Raw genomic sequence first — 18,603 nt, 5'->3', positions numbered from 1 at the left:
TAGCTGCCATCGATATACCACCTCTTAATCCTTTCTCAATAAACAAGTGCATATCGTAATCTGTGAGTAGTTTTAGTTCTACACCGGTCTTCTTCAACAATGCATCCCACGATAGTCCGGGACTGGAATAGTACCATGCCGGGTCCAAGCCATATTGTTTGAAACATGTCTTTCTAAATATCTCGAATATATCGGCGAGTAACAGTACATCGGTTTTTAAGTACAGATCGTGATAATCGCCTAAATTCTTACAACCTAATTTATCCCAGACCGTCAGAGCGTGTTCATAATCGGCATCTGTTATTCTAGATTCTGTTAAGTTACTATAGAATGATTCGAGGGGTGGTAATTCAGTTTCTTCGAATCTAGACCAATCATCCATATATTCGTAAGGATATACACCTTTTCTCAGCAACAAATGACGAGTTATCTTATCGGTATTTTTATTTGTTATCGCGAAGTCATCGGGATTGTTCGCATTAGCTAAATTGTCCAGGGAAGATAACAGAAACTGTACGGAGTCTATGAATCTAAGCCCATTACTTTGCTTTGTTCTAGATTTCCCATCCTTGTCCCTATAATGTATAGGTTTAGTCAACGAGAACGATATGTATTTTTCCATATTGTTAGGAATGCACGTTAAACCGCCGTCGGTCTTCGAGATAGCTTGCATAATGAGATGTGAATCGTATCCCCTAAGGTTATGAAACACAACGGGGATGGGTATTGTTTGAGAGTTCATTTTTAGTTTCAAGTTACACTCGTTATGAGCGGCTCCCCGATAATTACCCGTGACGTGACAATGATCTCTTACGGAATCCCCATCCAGGGGTTTATTACAAACGTGACAACTCGTTGACTTCTTATAGGTACTCTAATCATCCCTCGTCATACGCATGGGTATCTTACATGATAATTTTTCCCTGATTATTCTCTCTTCATTTTGTAGATATTCTAGGAACTTTCCCGCTGCATCGGGACCTCTGTAAATCACGGGTGGGTTTGTTTTCCCATCATACCTTACAACTATATATCCAAACCCACAAGGAATATGTTCTTGAGTTTTGTACGTAAAACTATTATCAGTATTGCTATAGTTGGTATTTTCTATGGGTTTGATAAGCGCTTCGAAGTCGGCGTAAATTACGTACGGTACTGGCATTTGATTACAATAATGTTCAAATTTTAATATATTTTTTCCTTCTTTAGGCATATCGATCCTAATAGCATTCTGTCCAACACCTCTACAGTCTTCTTTATGCGCTTCTAATAGATCTTGTCTGCTGTACCCATGCAGGCATCTTTCACAGAAATATTTCTTTTCTTTATGTTTTGTTTGATCGTATAATAGCCTGTTTAAACTCTTTATCCACGTATAATGATATTTACCATCTTTTTCGATCAGAAATGAATTGATTCTGGGGATATTTTCCGGAGCGGAGCTTATCCTGTGTACAACAATTCCTTTAGAATGTCCGAAAACATTTATAGCTAAATTATTTTGCTTTTCCACCTTATCAATTTGTGATATTGGTGTAGGTTCGTCTATACCATCAAAGTTGAGTCCATCGTTTTGGGGATAGCTAGAAGGTCTATCCGGATGCTTGTCTACGGGGAACAATGCAGATCTTATCATCATTCTTAAACAGTCATCGGATTTATTTTTTACGTTAATTATGGCTTTTTTCTTCTTATAATACGGAGGTAAATCTATATAAGATCCACCTTTGAAAGGCATATAATTCGCTATATCTAAATATAAACTATCGATTTTATCAACACCCCAACCCGAACCTCTATTAGTCCAGCGTTCTAAAGTTTCCTGTATCCTCTGAATTGATGTATCTAATGATGAGTTTATAGTATCGGATTCGGTTATAACTTCTTGATTGCTACGGAAATATGGTTCGGTATATTCGGTGCTATCGTCTGTGTTACTTTTACTCAATGTCATTTTAATCGTCAGCTGGTATTTTATACTATGTAAATCATCTAATTCCTCGTTAATTTCACTCGATATGATGGGCTTAATATCGTTAACATCCATGTTGGAATTAATATCCATCTTCCAACCTCTTAGATATTTACCAACGCCGGCGGATGTGGGTACAAATATTAATTCTTGTTGTTGTTGATTATCATCAACATTATTATGTTGAATATCATCATTATCAATAGGTTGATTATTATCTAGTAAAGCAATCAATTCAGCTCTTCTCATTCGAGAATAACCTCTCAGCCCACTGTTTCTCGCTCGAACTTTGAGTTCTCTAACAGTCTCGGGTCTGTTGTATTCCAAACCGAGTAAATCAATCAATTCAGCTTTTCTCATACGAGAATATCCACGCAGTCCACTTTGCTTTGCCATAGCTTTTAATTCTCTGACAAAAACCATTGTGGTTGAATGGTATATACAAAATGATTCATTTGTCTAAATGGTTGTTTTTCATATATAAATACGTATTCTCCCCAACCTATTCCTCTCATTGATGTAATCTCTCTTCCTAGCATAAATAATCTGCTTCCTGACCTTATCAGCACCGTGACTCTTACATAAACTGTAACTACATTTGACTCCAATCCCACATACAGAACAAACGTAATTTTTAAAACCCTTTCTGATGTTATAAGCGTGAGTGCCACAGTAAATACCCACCGATGGCTTCTGACATTGAATCGATTTCCCCATGAGTGTATATTTGCATAGATTCATGGTGGTTATACACATATCATATCATTTGTCTAAAAGGTAAAACACATCTACACTATTGATTAGGCAGTCAGCCAACGCTATTTATAGATCGCTCATAGCCACAGCTGTCACTCTGACTTATGCATGGTATAGCTGAAAATCAATACACCAGTCAAACCAATAATCATAAATGTCATCTCTCGGTTCTTTTGAGCCTCTGATGGTGTATAAAACTGACTCATTGTTGGTCTCAGTATTGGGTCTAGTTTTTTCCCATAAACGAGGAAGTATTCGTGCATGGCAGATTCGACATCCTTAAACGTTTGAATTGAATGTCCTTCCTTAATCAGTTGTTCATGAATAAAGTCTAATCTCTTCATTCTCTGCTGTGTATATTGTAACTGGGCTGCTTGGTATTGTTCTAAAGCTTTATTATGTCTTTCTGCTCCGAACCTCTCATACTAGAAAATAAAAAATTACTCCCTGAAAAAGCTAGAGCATTAACAATAGCTCCACCGACCATCATCGCAATTGATGCCATATGTATAATAATATAAAATGTTTATATGAATATAAATATTCAATGTTTAATTACTTCATTATGTCTTCCGGGATAAGTCCTTGTTTGATGAGCATATCCTTCGTTGCCATAGCTAATCCAATATCCAGAACCATCATTGGTATGTCATATCCATTAAAATCTAGCTTGGGAGGTGTGGCTTTAGTAATCATTTTAGCCATACGGGCATAGCCAATGGCCAAGCCGGTGACCACCGCTGAATGATACGTCGCGTTTACCAACATTTTACCGTCTGTAGCTGGAGTAGTCATGCTTCTTATAGCATTATATGGGGACTAACCTCTAATTGAACTTGTTGTTGCGGCGGGGGTGACGATTTCTCTTCTCCGGTCTTATAAAAGAACCATACAACCGCTATACCAGCAACTCCTACTAGTGCCCATGTTTTAATCGGATTTGAATTATTTATTAATTTTGCTTTCCTCGCCAGCCCTCCCTTTCTTCCTGCAGCTATTTTCAAAGGATTCTTTGTCACTCTGGGTTTCTTATTCACATGTGGTGCATTCACATTCACTGGTGGTGGTTCCTCATTCACTTGTTGTGTGTTCACTTGTTGTTCCGCAATCTGTTGTGGTTCCTCGTTCACAATCTGTTGTGGTGTCACCTGTTGTGATTGTGTCTCCATTATTATTAAGTGGGCACGTATGTTTAAATTGACAATACCTAGCCGTTATTAAAGCTGTGGTGAACGGAGCTAAGTACATTCCGAATCTATGATAAAACTCACAGCTCACTGAGCTTATAGCATGTTCGATGAATGGGTCTTTCTCGAGAGATTCGCATAAATACAGGCGATGTTCTGCCGGGATGGGGAGAAATGTACTAGCTACGGCTGTGTATAGTTGTAATATAGAAGACCCTATCGTTTTAGTCATGGTAGCTCCCAGTCTAGACTCGTAACGAGCGTACAGTTTTTTAATCTCTTCGTCGGTCATGTTATCAATTTTTTCGATGGTATAATTTTCCCCCAAATATTGGGAACATTTTCCACCGGCTACCAAAGCGGTAAGTCTTTCTCTATGTTTATCTGTAACATCTGTAACATCTTTATCTGCATCAGATTCTTTGAGCATTTGTTCGATGAGTTCGTCGCATTCCATAATGTAATACCTAAGGAGATATTTAAGTCTAACATAATATAATATGACATATCCAATACATCCCGTAATAATGAACTGTTGTGAAAGAATGAGGATTTCGAACCACATTTTTATGTAATATTAACCGCTAATGTTCAATTTGCTACATTTTTGCTACATTTTGCTACAATTTTGCTATAATTTTGCTACAATTTGCTAAGCAATTGCATAAGTAGCTGGTTGATCGGTTTTTAATACGAGTTTACAGTGCTTCGCTGCCGCTAACACTTTTCTGACTTTGTCTCGTTCGCCCTTGGTATAAATGACATCATTTTCGCGTAAACATTCCTCGAATGAATCTCGATCTTTGCAATGAAACAGGGCTACCCATTTGGTCTGCTCTCTGAGATCTTTCAGGACAGAGTTGTATTTTTGAGTAAGTACCCAAACGCTATGTTGAGTATGCCGACCGGAGAATGCTAAATACGAAAGCATATCTTTCTTTTTTGTGAGTTCTTTACTCGCGCTACAATCGTCTATTACGAAAAGGGTTGATTCTCCTTTGTATTTTTCGTGACATACTCGGAGGCAGTCTTGTAAACGATCGCCCGGATCGACTCTGTGTACCCCGTCGTCATTCATTACCCAATCTCTCGATAGGTAGGTTTTATTAACGCTTATAGTCGGGCACAGAATAATGATATGATCGAAAACGTCCCGATAATGACTTTCTAAAATATCTAGAATAAAAGCTGTTTTTCCGCAGCCCGTTTGCCCGCATATGATAGCGCAGTGCGGATCTTTAGGTAAAAGATTATCAATAGATTGCTTGCACAAATCTCCCATTCTGTATATTAAGTTGCGCATCCATAATCACGTACAAATATATGTTTAATTTACCAGCCGCTTCCTGGAGCTTCGTTATCTGTATTGTGGCACCCTCGCTAGCATTTTCTATTCTCCTCCCACTGCCGTGTAATTGGTCATCGTCCGTTGTTCGCATGTCGAGCCATAGCGCGTACTTCGTGGTGAGGTATTCACCCATCGATACACTCCCGAGAGACAGATCTTTCACGACCGCGTTAACTTCCGGAGAACGTTTTATAGAAGGAAGTTTTTTAATCTCATCCCACTGGTGATACGCTAGCATTCCTTGGCTATATAGTTGATTAGGAACGCCCTCGATAGTCAATTCTACTTTTGTAATCTTGGGATTGTAGAACTTCTCGGTATTTCTTTTAAACGCATCGGAGGGGTCCTCGAACAACATTAAAATACCCTTCAGCAACCTCGTGGGGACGTTTAGATTGATATTCCACATCGTATCTTTTTTGTCCCTCGTGATCTTTCGGTGTCGCAGCACGCGATCGTACAAAATGGCTAAACTTCCCGTATACTGGTTACGAATTTGTCTGGCTAATTCGGTATCCGTTATCATATCGTACTCCAGTGAGATATTGTCAATGGAATAGCTAGCATCATCATTAGCAGATCTGATTACTCTACCGTAGTCATTAAAACAGAGTTCGTATTCTAACCTATCGCCTAGGGATGCTTGATAAAAGGGCATGTGGGAATCTAGTAATTCAAAGTCTAGGGGAACATAGAATCTGTTACCTAATGCGTCGGCAACGGCCTTATCTTTTTCGTTGGTATCAACACCATTTTCAGCACCCACGCGCAGTCTCAATGTGTTCTTATTACAAATACCTTGGTACTGTAAGTTTTCCCGCTCTTTATCCGTTCTCCAGAGATCCATGTAACAATAGTATACATCGCTATCGTCGATACTCAAAACCTCATTACCGCTAATTTTAATGGCAATTTTCTTAACGATAGCACGACCTATGTTCTGAACGGGCTCCCTGTTAACGTCTGTAGAAGTCAAACTAATCGTAAATGCTAGTCGGACAGTTCCCGGAACTAACACATCGTGTGCGCCGAGATTAGGAAAGCGAACCAGAAGCGTTTGATTCTGATCTATGGTACTAGGGTTATTAGTTATAGTTACAGACTGACGAATTGCTTTGACCCCTAATGGATCTCGAAGTCTACGTTGTGGGTTTAACTTGCGTCCGTATTGCAAAGACATTGTTTATATTGAAATTATGTACCCTATGTTTAATATAAAAATGGCTAATTTTGAACATAATGACTTAGATCTAAGTAACTTTGATGATCCGAATCCAAACGAAGAGGGTACTGATGAAACCAACTTTGGTGGCACGAATCTTAACGATGAAATTTTACAATCAACCGTCAATGATTATTACGATGCCTTAAAAGATGATAAAAATTATGTTATCCCAATAGGTCGTGACTATTCAAAGTTTAAGCTAGATGGTAAAGGAATATTGCGAGTGCGTGACTCTCCGCATATTGATCTTATGCATTATAGTACTCGTAAGCCCCTAGCCTTGTCTACTATAGCTGGTAAACATAGTCGCGAGTTTGTTCGTGATAAATTAGGTTTTGTAGAATACGGACGACTTCCCGCGAAGACTACTAAAGTTCTTCGAACCGTGCGTACTGAACTCGGTAATACAGATGATTTGGAAGAAGCCTCTAATGTGGCCACGAACGGACTCGGAGAAATCTTAGATACCTATTACGATAATTCCACGGTCAGTGTATCACCATATTCGGAGTTTAGTATTAGGGAATTACGAGGTCTTGACAAGTCAATGCGAACAATGCGGGGAGAACTCATCAATAATACAGCCAAGATATCCGAAATCGACAAGCATATAGCTAAAGAGAAAACAAAACTCGAACAGGCGGGCGATGAGTTCAGTAGACGCCGCGTAGCGGAAAGATTACGTAACTTAGAAGACGAAAGATCGGCCCGCCTCGAAGCTGCTTCCAGTAATAGAAAGGCACTTCGTTCGCAAATCAGTCGTATTCGAGAAACTATCGATCAAGTCCTCAACGATGACACTACACTGGCCGATAAAATTAAAACATTGTTCAGAGAACAGGGAATAACCATTGCCAGTATTTTAACCGCGTTGGGATTTATTATATCGACTTTGACTCTCTCGTTAACAGGTGGTAGTACAGGTGGTGGCGGATCACCGCCTAGCGATAAAAATGGTATAAAAGAGTGGATAAAAAAGCATTTAAAAGCATTAGGTTCAGCACTAGGAAAGCTCGCTGAGAAAGCCGCAGCCGCACTTCCTGGTATAATAGGGAGTATAGTTTCCTGGCTATTGAATTTATTAGCTAAGACCACCACTTGGCTTAGTCAAAACTTGTGGGGGTTGATCGTAGCAATTGCAGGGCTGTTGTACGTGTTCGCTAAGAACTATTTAACCAAATCATGAGTAAGCCAACCGAGACTCCACCCACTACGAGCGCTGTTTTTTCATCGATATGTTGTTGATTTTTAGCCTCAATATGCGGTGGTACTTGTGCATTAGTAGATGGTTGAGCGATAGTTGGTGTTTGCGGTTTGACTATTCCCTTTTCGCCCGTGATCGTTTGCGTTATTAATTCAACGTTAATATCTGAATTTATACCTGGTTTTTGTTGATCGGTAGCGATAACAGTTTTATTATTATAGCCTATCACTTGACCGATCTTAAGTTCCATATTACTCGGAGACATGTATAGTCCCGGTGCATAAACGAAGTCCACTTTGGATTGAGCGTACTGTAATGCATCTTGAAAACGCTTTATAGACGATGGTATGTCAACTGGTGAATTAATGGCGTCCTCCACGTTTGCGACAAACTGTTTTTGTGCATCGAGCGACGTCCCAGTACCGATAATGGATGTTCGTGTTTGCGATTGTGCACCGAGAATTGCCCATACATAAGTTCTTATCGATTCATTAAATCTTACAAATCCTGGGTTAGTAAAATTATTTTCCGTTTTATCATTAAGAAATTCATTCCAAGCGTTTGCGGTATCGTTCATTTGTATAAATTTTGTAACAATATAAGCCAAACCACCCTTAAAACTCATAAGAGAACCTCTCCAATCGTTACTCGAAAGTTCCCAGCCATGATTAAGATTATGCAATCTTACAAAAAGATTGTCTTTCTGTAAGAATTTAAATGGATCGAATGGTTGATGAGTTTTTGTAACTAAATCATCGCTGACTTCTTTAACAGTTCTTTGTCCGCTGTACGGAACACCTAGACCATGGTTTGCTCCTTTAATGCGCCAATCTTTACTCGTAGAAACATTAAATTCATTACAAATACGCTCATACGCGGACCTATCATAATTATTATTTGTGGAATTCCACGCTCGATCCTGCGGTAATGGAGCACTAATTTCTTTAAGTATACGTCTAATCTGATAATACACATGAAATAATAAAACAGACTTATTTAGCATAAATCCTGGGGCATTAACAGATACGCCACATCCCGTTGTGGCACACCATATGGCAAAGTTTAACTGATTCTGCCAAAATTGCATCGGATTGTGAAACCAATCGTGCACCATTTTATCGCTAGTTGCCGTGACCCTGTAATTTTCAAAGATATCTGGGAATTTAACGAAAAATTCAGCACCAGAGGCAGTAACTATAATCGATTGATTAGTAATGTATCTCGATTTCATATTTAAGTTATGATATAGTATCATTGTATATTTAATATGTATGTTACACTACCTGGAATAACAAATGGTCAGTCTATTGAACTGCTTCATACTATCGATAACTCGGATGGACAACTCGAAGTAGCTCTATGCGATGTAACGTATTACCAACGGTGGACCAATATAAGTGCTGCGAGAGGTAATAATAAGATATGGATATTAGATGACCAAAATAGAATTAATAGAATTTTTACTATACCTGATGGGTATTACAGCATAAGCTCACTCAATGATTATTTTAAGGCTGATATGGAATTTTCATTTTTAAATACTATTAAATTTAGTATCACACAAAATGAGTCGAATTGGACAATGAAAATCATCAATGGAAACGAAAAAATACTTATTGGTGAGAACTTAGCATACACACTTGGATTGGGAAAAGAAACAACATTATCTCCCGACGTAAGAATGTTTTTACCTAGTACATTATCCGATTTAGTTCCCTATAAAGAGTTGTTCATTCATCTTGATCAAATAAGCACGACGGATAATATTCAACAAGAAAGTCCTTCAACTCTTCTCAGAAGTGTTCCAGTTAAAAATGAAAAATATAATAGCGGTAGAACGGAATCTTTCTCGTTATTACAATATAAAAAAATGAAGCGGGGTATTATTTCAGACCTTAAAATTTCTGTATTAGATGTAAAACATCAACCTGTACATATAGGATACTTAAGTGTAACACTCCATATTAAAAATAATGGTTAATTCCATATTTAAGTTATGATATAGTATCATTGTATATTTGATATGTATGTTACACTCCTGGGAATAACAAATGGTCAGTCTATTCAACTGCTTCGTACTATCGATAACTCGGATGGACAACTTGAAGTCGCTCTATGCGATGTAACGTATTACCCACTGTGGACCAATATAAGTGCTGCGAAAATTAATAATAGGATACATATATTAGATGAAGATGCTCCTGACAAATACATTACTATACCTGATGGGTATTACAGCGTATGCTCACTCAATGATGAAATTTTTAAGCCTAATGGAATTAGTCTCTCACAAAATGAATCGAATGGGATGCTGAAAATCGACACTGGAGAAAATGGTGTAATTCTTATCCCATACTTAGGAATTACACTTGGATTTGAGCTTAAAATTATAAGTTCTAACGAAACACAACATGGAAATACATTGCCCGATTTAGTTCCCTATAAAGAGTTGTGCATCCATCTTGATCAAATCAGTACGACAGATAATATTCAACAAGAAAGTCCTTCAACTCTGCTAAGAAGTGTTCCAGTGAAAAATGAAAAATATAATAGCGGTAGAACGGAATCTTTCTCATCATTACAATATAAAAAATTGAAGCGTGGTATTATTTCAGACCTCAAAATTTCTATATTAGATGTAAAACATCAACCTGTACATATAGGATACTTAAGCGTAACACTCCATATTAAAAATAATGGTTGATGCATCAGGCCCTGGAACAGTAAGAAAATGTAATACAATTGCGCTTTCCGATCTCGGAGACACGGAAGGATTTGATAAACCCGGTGACAATGGTAAGTTATACGCTTTACACTTACACGATAATGTATACAAGCGGAAAGAAGTCACATTCACGGGTAATCTAGGAGATTTAAGCGATGTCGACGTTAGTAGACTCCTTAAAAACACTTCGTACAATATTACTCGCAACGACGATAAAAAATGGACTATGGTCGAAGCAAACATCGAGTGGCTATTGAATATCGTCATTACCCCACCTTATGTGATGATGGGTAAGGGACATAATTTAACTAAGATAATAAATAGTGGCATCGTACTCGCGGCTTATATCCCGTCAAAACGAAAAAGTGTGTTGGTCACTCCCCTGCCAGGAAACCCAGGTCATATGTTATATAGTCGTCCGGACTTAAAAAACATTAGTTTAAATTTGGTTACTGAATTCGAAGAAATTAAAGTTAACCTAAGTGCAATACCTAATCTTTCTACGCTTATTATTGAAGTCTTGTTCGGAGATGCACCGGTAGATGCCTTCGAAATATTACCAGGTCTATCGATTAAATGGTTCAAGAATCACGAGCGTCAACGTTGCAGTATTATTCATATCGGAGCATCGCCCGTTGCAACCCTCGAGGGGGTCCAAATTATTAAAAGTGGTAGTATTTCTCTTTCTAAGATATTATTGCCGTATAATATACATTTGATAAGGTTGATGTATAGTCTCAAAACATTTAAGCAAGACCAATTAAAGACTATTATATGATCGTTATATACACTATGAGTTTATATCCGGCGCTCGGTGAAGCATTTGAAAAGATGGAAACTGTTGATGGATTTCGATTACATCAAATAAGCGACATAAAACATCGAATAGGGAAGGATAGGGAGTTGGGACTTGGATTGTATAAAAAGTATCGCAGAGCCGTGAATGCTCTGGACGGAGTTGACACCGCTCTTGTAGTATCTGGCATGGGACTCGGTGTAGCGGGTATCGGTTTACTATCAACTATAATCGCCGCGCCTATCGTGCTCGGCATGGAAATAGCCGCTGGAGTCTCGGGACTGGCAGGAATAGCGATAAAATTCATTTCTCGTGGGTTACAAAAGAAAGCATTAAAACACGATAATATTCGGATACTCGCCGAAGCAAAGTTGAACAGCATCGAGGATCATATTTCGACAGCAATGGCCGATTGTAAGATATCCGAGGATGAGTTTCGTTTAGTGCTGTCGGAACTCAACAAATACAATAAAATGAAGCAGGAGATTCGATCAAAATCTCGTAAGACCAGTGGTATTAGCGAAGACGAGAAAAAAAAGTTCATAGAAGAGGGGAGGCAACAAGCGCGTCAATTATTCCGTGCCAAAACCAAAGAACTGGTTGGAGATTAAAAATAGATTGCTTACTATCGTTTGATCACATTTAGACAATTGCTTACATAAATATATATAATAATGGAGAAATCTATTAAATGGAAAGAATTACCACAAGGTTTTTATTATATCAGTGATGTCAAACCAACCAAATACGGTTATCAATTGTTTCTTATCAATTTACAAAAAGAGTGTAGTTATATAGTCTGGTCTCCTAGTAAAATTAACGAAGAACTTAATAAAAATGTTGAACATCGCTTTATCGATAAAAATAATCAAGAATATTTTTATTACCATTTAGGCTCATCTAAAGCAATGATTGGCCCCAGGTATTGGTGAGCTAGAGCCAATTTAACTTAAACTCATGACTATCATTAAATCGCATCATCATTTTGACATAAAAAATCCCCCCTGTAGTAGCAGTATAGGTATATGAATCTGGCTCCAGTGGAAGTGGTCCAGAACCCCCATTACCTATACTACTACACTGCGTTTCGGAATATATACTTTCTCCTTCTTCAGGTGAATATTATTAAATGCTATGAGGCAGAGAACATATATTTGTACCTGTAAGAACAACAAAAGTAAAAAGATAGCAAAGAAGGGAACGCAACAAGGGAAGCCAACAGATAACTGGCATGGCGTTGATTACCCCGCCTCCCGTTTGCCCATTGTCCATTTCCCATTACCAATCATTCATAAGTTAAGTTTTGGCTTTAATTTGTCCATTGATAATCAACCATCAACGTCTATTATCTCCACCCTAAAAATATGTAGTTTACTGCGAAAGTGGTATCCAAATATATAATGTGTGTTACTGTTGACCACTTTCTTAAAGGCATTGTTGGTTCAAAGCTTTCGGTCATAGAAGCCGTGCCATTTTTCTCTTGTCAGAGGAGTACACAAAGTATACGTCATCTGGACTAACATTTTTGGTTCGGTGGCTGGCTTAGATCGCCAACTTTGTGTTCTGGCGATTGGGTGCCTCACTCACAGTGTGGGTTCAAATCCCGGACGGGACTCAACCCAAGAAAGTACGAGAATCTGTACTTTACTCAGAAAGTGTTATCCCAATTATAACATTTGTTGTCAAGAAAACACAATAAATGTATATTCGGCTTTGGATGGGTAATGATATCACAGACGAATACGGATATTGATGATGACTTGGAGGAGCTTCGTAACGCACGTCTTCTCAATTCAGGGATTGGTAAATCCAAATATGTGTGTGCGCGTGCGTGCGTGCGTGCGTGCGTGCGTGCGTGCGTGCGTAAATGTGGGCCTGTTGGATGTTACATAAAACATTCATCTTCAGCGGGATGGTAGTTCGAGTTGGATTAGCATGTTAACTATATGATCTTCTTTAGGCAGAGAATGCCGCGCATGAATGTATTGATGAAATTCCTAGGTACATGGGGCCTTTTCGTCCCCAGGAATACCCACAGTGGAGACTTCAATGGGGATAGGGTGTACACAATGTGCTACCTGGTAGATTGGGTGTCATCAGACCGGACAACGTTGGTCTTTGACTGATCGTGGCGTAAAACACACTTATTCATTTACTTATATCGGAAATTGAATGTTCATCTTAATTGTTATTGTTGAACATGTAATATATTTTAAGAAATAAAACAGTGACAAAATAACTACAACTTTATGTGAGCGCGAGTAGCTTTTTTGGAATGAGATGAATAAGTCTTATAAAGTTGTAAGCTTCTTCACAACCGTGTAACTATGAATTGACGTTATTGGGTAATCAAAAAAGAGATAGGACCTAAAATAGCCAAATTTCATACGATTTCACTTGTCCACCATCTTGGATGCAAGGCGAAAACATTTCAGCGCGTTTGAAGCCACTGAGAATGCCCCCTGCAGAGTTGGACGAACATTCTGCGGTGGCGCGGCTGAGATGACCAGAGGCTATCAGCAGTATTTCCTGTCCAGGTTATTTAGGTCAGTTGTTTGTGTGTGTGTGTGTGTGTGTGTGTGTGTGTGTGTGTGTGTGTGTGTGTGTGTGTGTGTGTGTGTGTGTGTGTGCGTGCGTGCGTGTGTGCGTGTGTGCGTGTTTGCGTGCGTGCGTGCGTGAGTGTGGGGGTGGGGCGTGGGGGGTGAGATTGGGGGGATAGATGATAGATTTAGCAACAAGTAAGGTCATCTTGAGTGGGAGGGTATTCGCAGATGGATTAGCATATGAACTACGATTCTCTTTAGGCAGAAAATGAGGATCCACGATGTTCGACCTGGTAGAAGTGTGTTATCAAACCTCACACCATTGGTTTTTTGACTGACTGTAGCGTCAAAACAAACTCATTCATTTACTTGAACTGAATGTTCATCTTAATTGTTATGGATAGTCACGGATCCATGATCCAGAGAACAGGGTGTCATTAGATAGAAATAAACTAAGTTATAATAGGATTACCAGAAAAACGGGGTTTTACACACAAGCCAATAAACTTCGCTCATTAACACCAGAGTAAGTCAGTACAAGATTGAAAACTGCCCCATAATTATGTATGACATGCTTGTCGGGTATTGCTACATATATATGTGAAAACAAAGCTATTAAAATGAAGAGCAAAACTGATGAAAGTTACCAATAAACGTGTATAAGTGTTATATCGTCACTGCAAAAATAATGATTGTTTGTCTTTAGTATTAACATTCAAATACGTTATATCTGTATTAGCGATATTGTCTTTGTTCCACCGGTGAGTCAGCGTTAGCCGTACTATCTCGTAGTATAATTGTATTTCTGAAGACATCACGATACAGTTTTTACAATGCATCACGTCTGCACTAGCGCTTGATAACAGCCTTGTGTTTGGGTGTTTCAGTGGTTTAAATCGCTGCTCTTGATATTGTTGATTAAACTTTGATACTATGAACAATATAATGTTATGTGAGAGGTTGACTTTAGAACGGAAACATACTAATAGTATATAGGATGACATGAACAGAACAATGAGAAGTTCGTCCAGATAAGTGTATAGGCAACATTTAATAATTAAAATAATTACATTCAACAACTCCCCTTTTAAGTCCATTTTCCTGACTTATAAGTAAATGCAAGAACAATCGGCCGGAATACAATGTATAGTTCTTGTCCACTTCCATATGACTATATAGCATACAATAAGCTATCGGGTCCCGTTTAGATCGGTTTGGGTGGCAGCCTAGATAGCCATAGAATAGTTTCATCTTGGAATCTCCCATATCACTGGGGATCCTCTTCAATTTAAATGGAGTTACTCGTTACGATTCCGAACCTTCACGTGACTGTGTTTGTGAACCATTGTCAAATAGTGGTGACATTAAATCTAGGAAACAATACGCGAAATCGTGCATGCACCGAACGGAAAATTTGGTCAAGGCATTAAGTAATCCGCATGCGCAGAACGATTGATTTCAGTACTTCCGCTAAGCGCTTCGAGTGCAGCGTCAAACGCGGGCCTGTAATCTAACACGCGGGGACTGACCAATGCAATCTGAGAAGTAGAAATACCGGTAGACGCTGTTGCTTGATTGACAATGTCAATCAAGAAAGGGAGGAGCTTAACGCTATCGTTCTCTCCCAGTAAATTCCGATGTCAAATAACGACGTTATTTGGACGGAAAAACGATGGTTTGAAAACGTCCAAATAACGTCGTTTTTCCGTCCAATGACCATATACGGAAAAAAACGACGTTTTTGTGTTTGCAGTGTACAGTAAGCAACATATACGCAAAACAACAATTGTTTTTAATTGCCTCTCGCGGCAATCCCTCGTTCTGTCCGCTAGAGTAACTGCCCTTTGTCAAAGGGAAGCTACTCTAACCCTAGTCTATGTGACGTCACGGCCACGGTCAGACGTTGTTGACAGTCGGTCTGTCCTGTCATAACGTTAAGAAGTGTAGTCAGATGTACACACAGAGACAAAACGAAACATGGTAACAATTCAAACATATTTCGTCCAAACTAACTATTTTAATTTGTGGAGAAGGTTTCAAGCCGCAGAGGTCTACGAGCACAGATATGGCTACTGATCCAGCTTGGCTAGGCCTCGTGCCCTCACAAAATTTGTTTTGAAATTTATATCTCCAAAGTTGCCAAAACTTATAAAATGCCTTAGCTACGTCACAGTTAGACACTGGTTTTCAGTATATATGACTGTTCTTTTGATAATGAGAGCAATTATCCCTGTATCCAGATTCCCGATGGTTAATTCTGACTCGATCGCCGAATGACGAGGACGACGCCATGTTCGTTTATAAACAGTGAAAGTAGTCCCTACTTGACCTTTGATATTTGCATCTCTATCTGCATATGACCCCAACGGATATCGTTTTTATCCGTTGGCTTTATCCTGCCGAGAAACCTACCCATTATATGATAAAGGTCTTCAACCACCCATGCTTGGTGTAAAAGGCGACTATGCTTGTCGAAAGAGGCGATTAAAGGGATCGGGTGGTCAGGCTCGCAGACTTGGTTGATGCATGTCATCATATCCCAAGTGCGTAGATTGCAGCGTTAAACAACAAACAAACAATATATGTGTGCAGCGGAGTTTCGGCATATGCTGTCCGTCGAAACTGCTGCATCTCGCTACACATGTTTGGCCAGATATAACAATTCTTTGAGAATGGCGTTGAGCAAACAGATGGGTTCATGAATACAGTCCGACATCATTTAGTTTTTTTCTACTGCCGCTATCCAATTAAACGATTTTGCATTTACATCATAATCTTGTATGAAATAATTATATAAAATATGAGATACCTTTGTGGGGCGTTCAAATACTTTAATTTTGAGGGGTTCCCTGCCAAGTTCCCCAGAAACCATAAAACTGGGTGTTGAGTTCCTCAGATCAGTTACTATTTTTGTAAAATTTGATTATTTTTTTTATCATTTCTAAATTTTCAACTCCCCATATTTCGGAACAATAGAGAAGGATTGGCACTACCATCACGTCAAACGCCCTCAATAGACAATCTAATGGTAGGTTAACATTTCGTGCTCTTTTTATTAGGCAGTACATTGCTTTTATCGCGTTTGCTGTTAGTGATGTCATAAAAAACACAAATTTTGTATTTTGTAAGATTTATACCTAAATATGTATAATTATCAACAATTGCCAGTAAATAAAGGAATATAATGATTTTTATAACCCTAAATAGGACTGTAGCGTCTGCATAGAGTAATACTTAAATGTGTAACCATACTGTGATGTCATTTCCATTTATACGATCAAATAAAATACCTTCGCATCCTTGTTTTGTTAAATACGGTTCAAAATCATTTCAAAATATTGAAAACAGTAGCAGTGATAAATTTTCGCCCTATCTGACATCTGACTGACAAGGGAAATACTCCGATTCTGGATAATGAATATATCATTCGCAGCTTGAAATTGTTTCCTATCGTAATAGGTCTATACGAGTTTGGATCAAATGGATCGCCTTTATATTTGAAGATAGATTTTGTAATACCCGTCAGGCACGTTTTTAAGGGGTACACCACATATGATATGTAATATACTTTGATCTTTCGGGTGGGATATAAACAGTTCCTAAGTAAAGATCCTTTTCAAAATTAGATAGAGCTTTACATACTTTAGTCCAAAATATGTAATCGCATTTTTCTTGAGTTACGGATATATAATCTATGTATATAGTTTTATATGCCAAACCAAAACCCCATGAATGCCTCACAGTGGCCACCCTATTTTGAAGAAAGGGAGTGTATCCAGGTATATGTAGCTCATCCAAACTGTTTGTTTTTGTTTCTTGAAATCCATTTATGTCTCTTTTAGCTATTAGATAAAGAAATTCCTTGTATTCTAGGCGCTTTCTGGGGCCACATACATACATATCAGTACAGTCATCATTATCATCAACATCACCATCATCATCAGTATATTCATCATCGCCATCTTCATCAACAACAACGTCATGCGCAACAACATTGGTATCAATATCACAATTACTAGCCAACTCAGAACAATGATTACAGCCTTCACATTATTAAGTACGAGTGAGTGAGTGAGTATGGTTTTACGCCGCTTTTAGCAATATTCCAGCAATATCACGGCGGGGGACACCAGAAATGGGCTTCACACATTGTACCCATGTCGGGAATCGAACCCGGGTTTTCGGCGTGACGAGCGAACGCTTTAACCACTAGGCTACCCGACCGCCCCTATTAAGTACGAGTTTGTTGGCCATTTGGTTTACATGAAATATGTGCTTCCTGGACTGCGCTAAAAGTACCTGGGGTACAGGTATGATAATTCAGGATATCTCTGTGCGTCTGTGTTAGTGTGGGTTGAGAGACAATATTTACATCAGCAGAATTGTTTTCCTTATCTGAGGAAACATTGCTTATTCCAAATATTTACAGAGTCCATTGTATCATACACATTGTGAACACCATCTGTGGTTTCATTTGCCTTGCTAAGTACATTTACCTCATTGTCTTTCTTAGGATTATTTGTGGACAAAGTGTGACCTGTGGTATTCGTACTATCAGATACATTGTGAGTATGATTTGTGTTTTCATCTGAATAAACTAATACATTTACGTCAGAACATTTGTCAAGATTATATGCAGTAGGGGCACAGTTAATCAGTAAATCTGAAAAGTTCAAGTCATCAAGTACTTGGTTGACAACATTTGCCCCAGAATGTGTACAGTTATTTGGGATAGGGTCAAGGTTATTACACATATTTTCAGTATCAGTAATACTTGTGTTTACATCGGGTTTATTTTGAATATATCTTTCAGAATGTTTGTTCAGCTTATGGTAGAAACCCCCATT

General features: G+C 38.5%; 1 protein-coding gene across 2 annotated transcripts in view; it reads left to right on the top strand.

Annotated features, from left to right (window-relative positions):
• Positions 1-18,603, top strand: part of LOC124114137 — a 62,868-nt gene that overhangs the window by 14,405 nt on the left and 29,860 nt on the right. Inside the window, exon 1 of one of the 2 annotated variants that reach the window (XM_046474701.2) lies at positions 18,305-18,321. The exons of the other annotated variant lie outside the window; for it this stretch is intronic. The gene's annotated coding sequence lies outside the window, so the exon portion shown is untranslated. Of the gene's footprint in view, positions 1-18,304; positions 18,322-18,603 lie in introns of those variants that run through there. 2 annotated transcript variants of the gene reach the window in all.

The sequence above is a fragment of the Haliotis rufescens genome, unplaced genomic scaffold, assembly GCF_023055435.1.
Source record: "Haliotis rufescens isolate VD_foot unplaced genomic scaffold, xgHalRufe1.0.p SCAF_2, whole genome shotgun sequence".
Lineage (NCBI taxonomy): Eukaryota > Metazoa > Mollusca > Gastropoda > Lepetellida > Haliotidae > Haliotis > Haliotis rufescens.
This window is presented reverse-complemented; position numbering and strand designations above follow the sequence as displayed.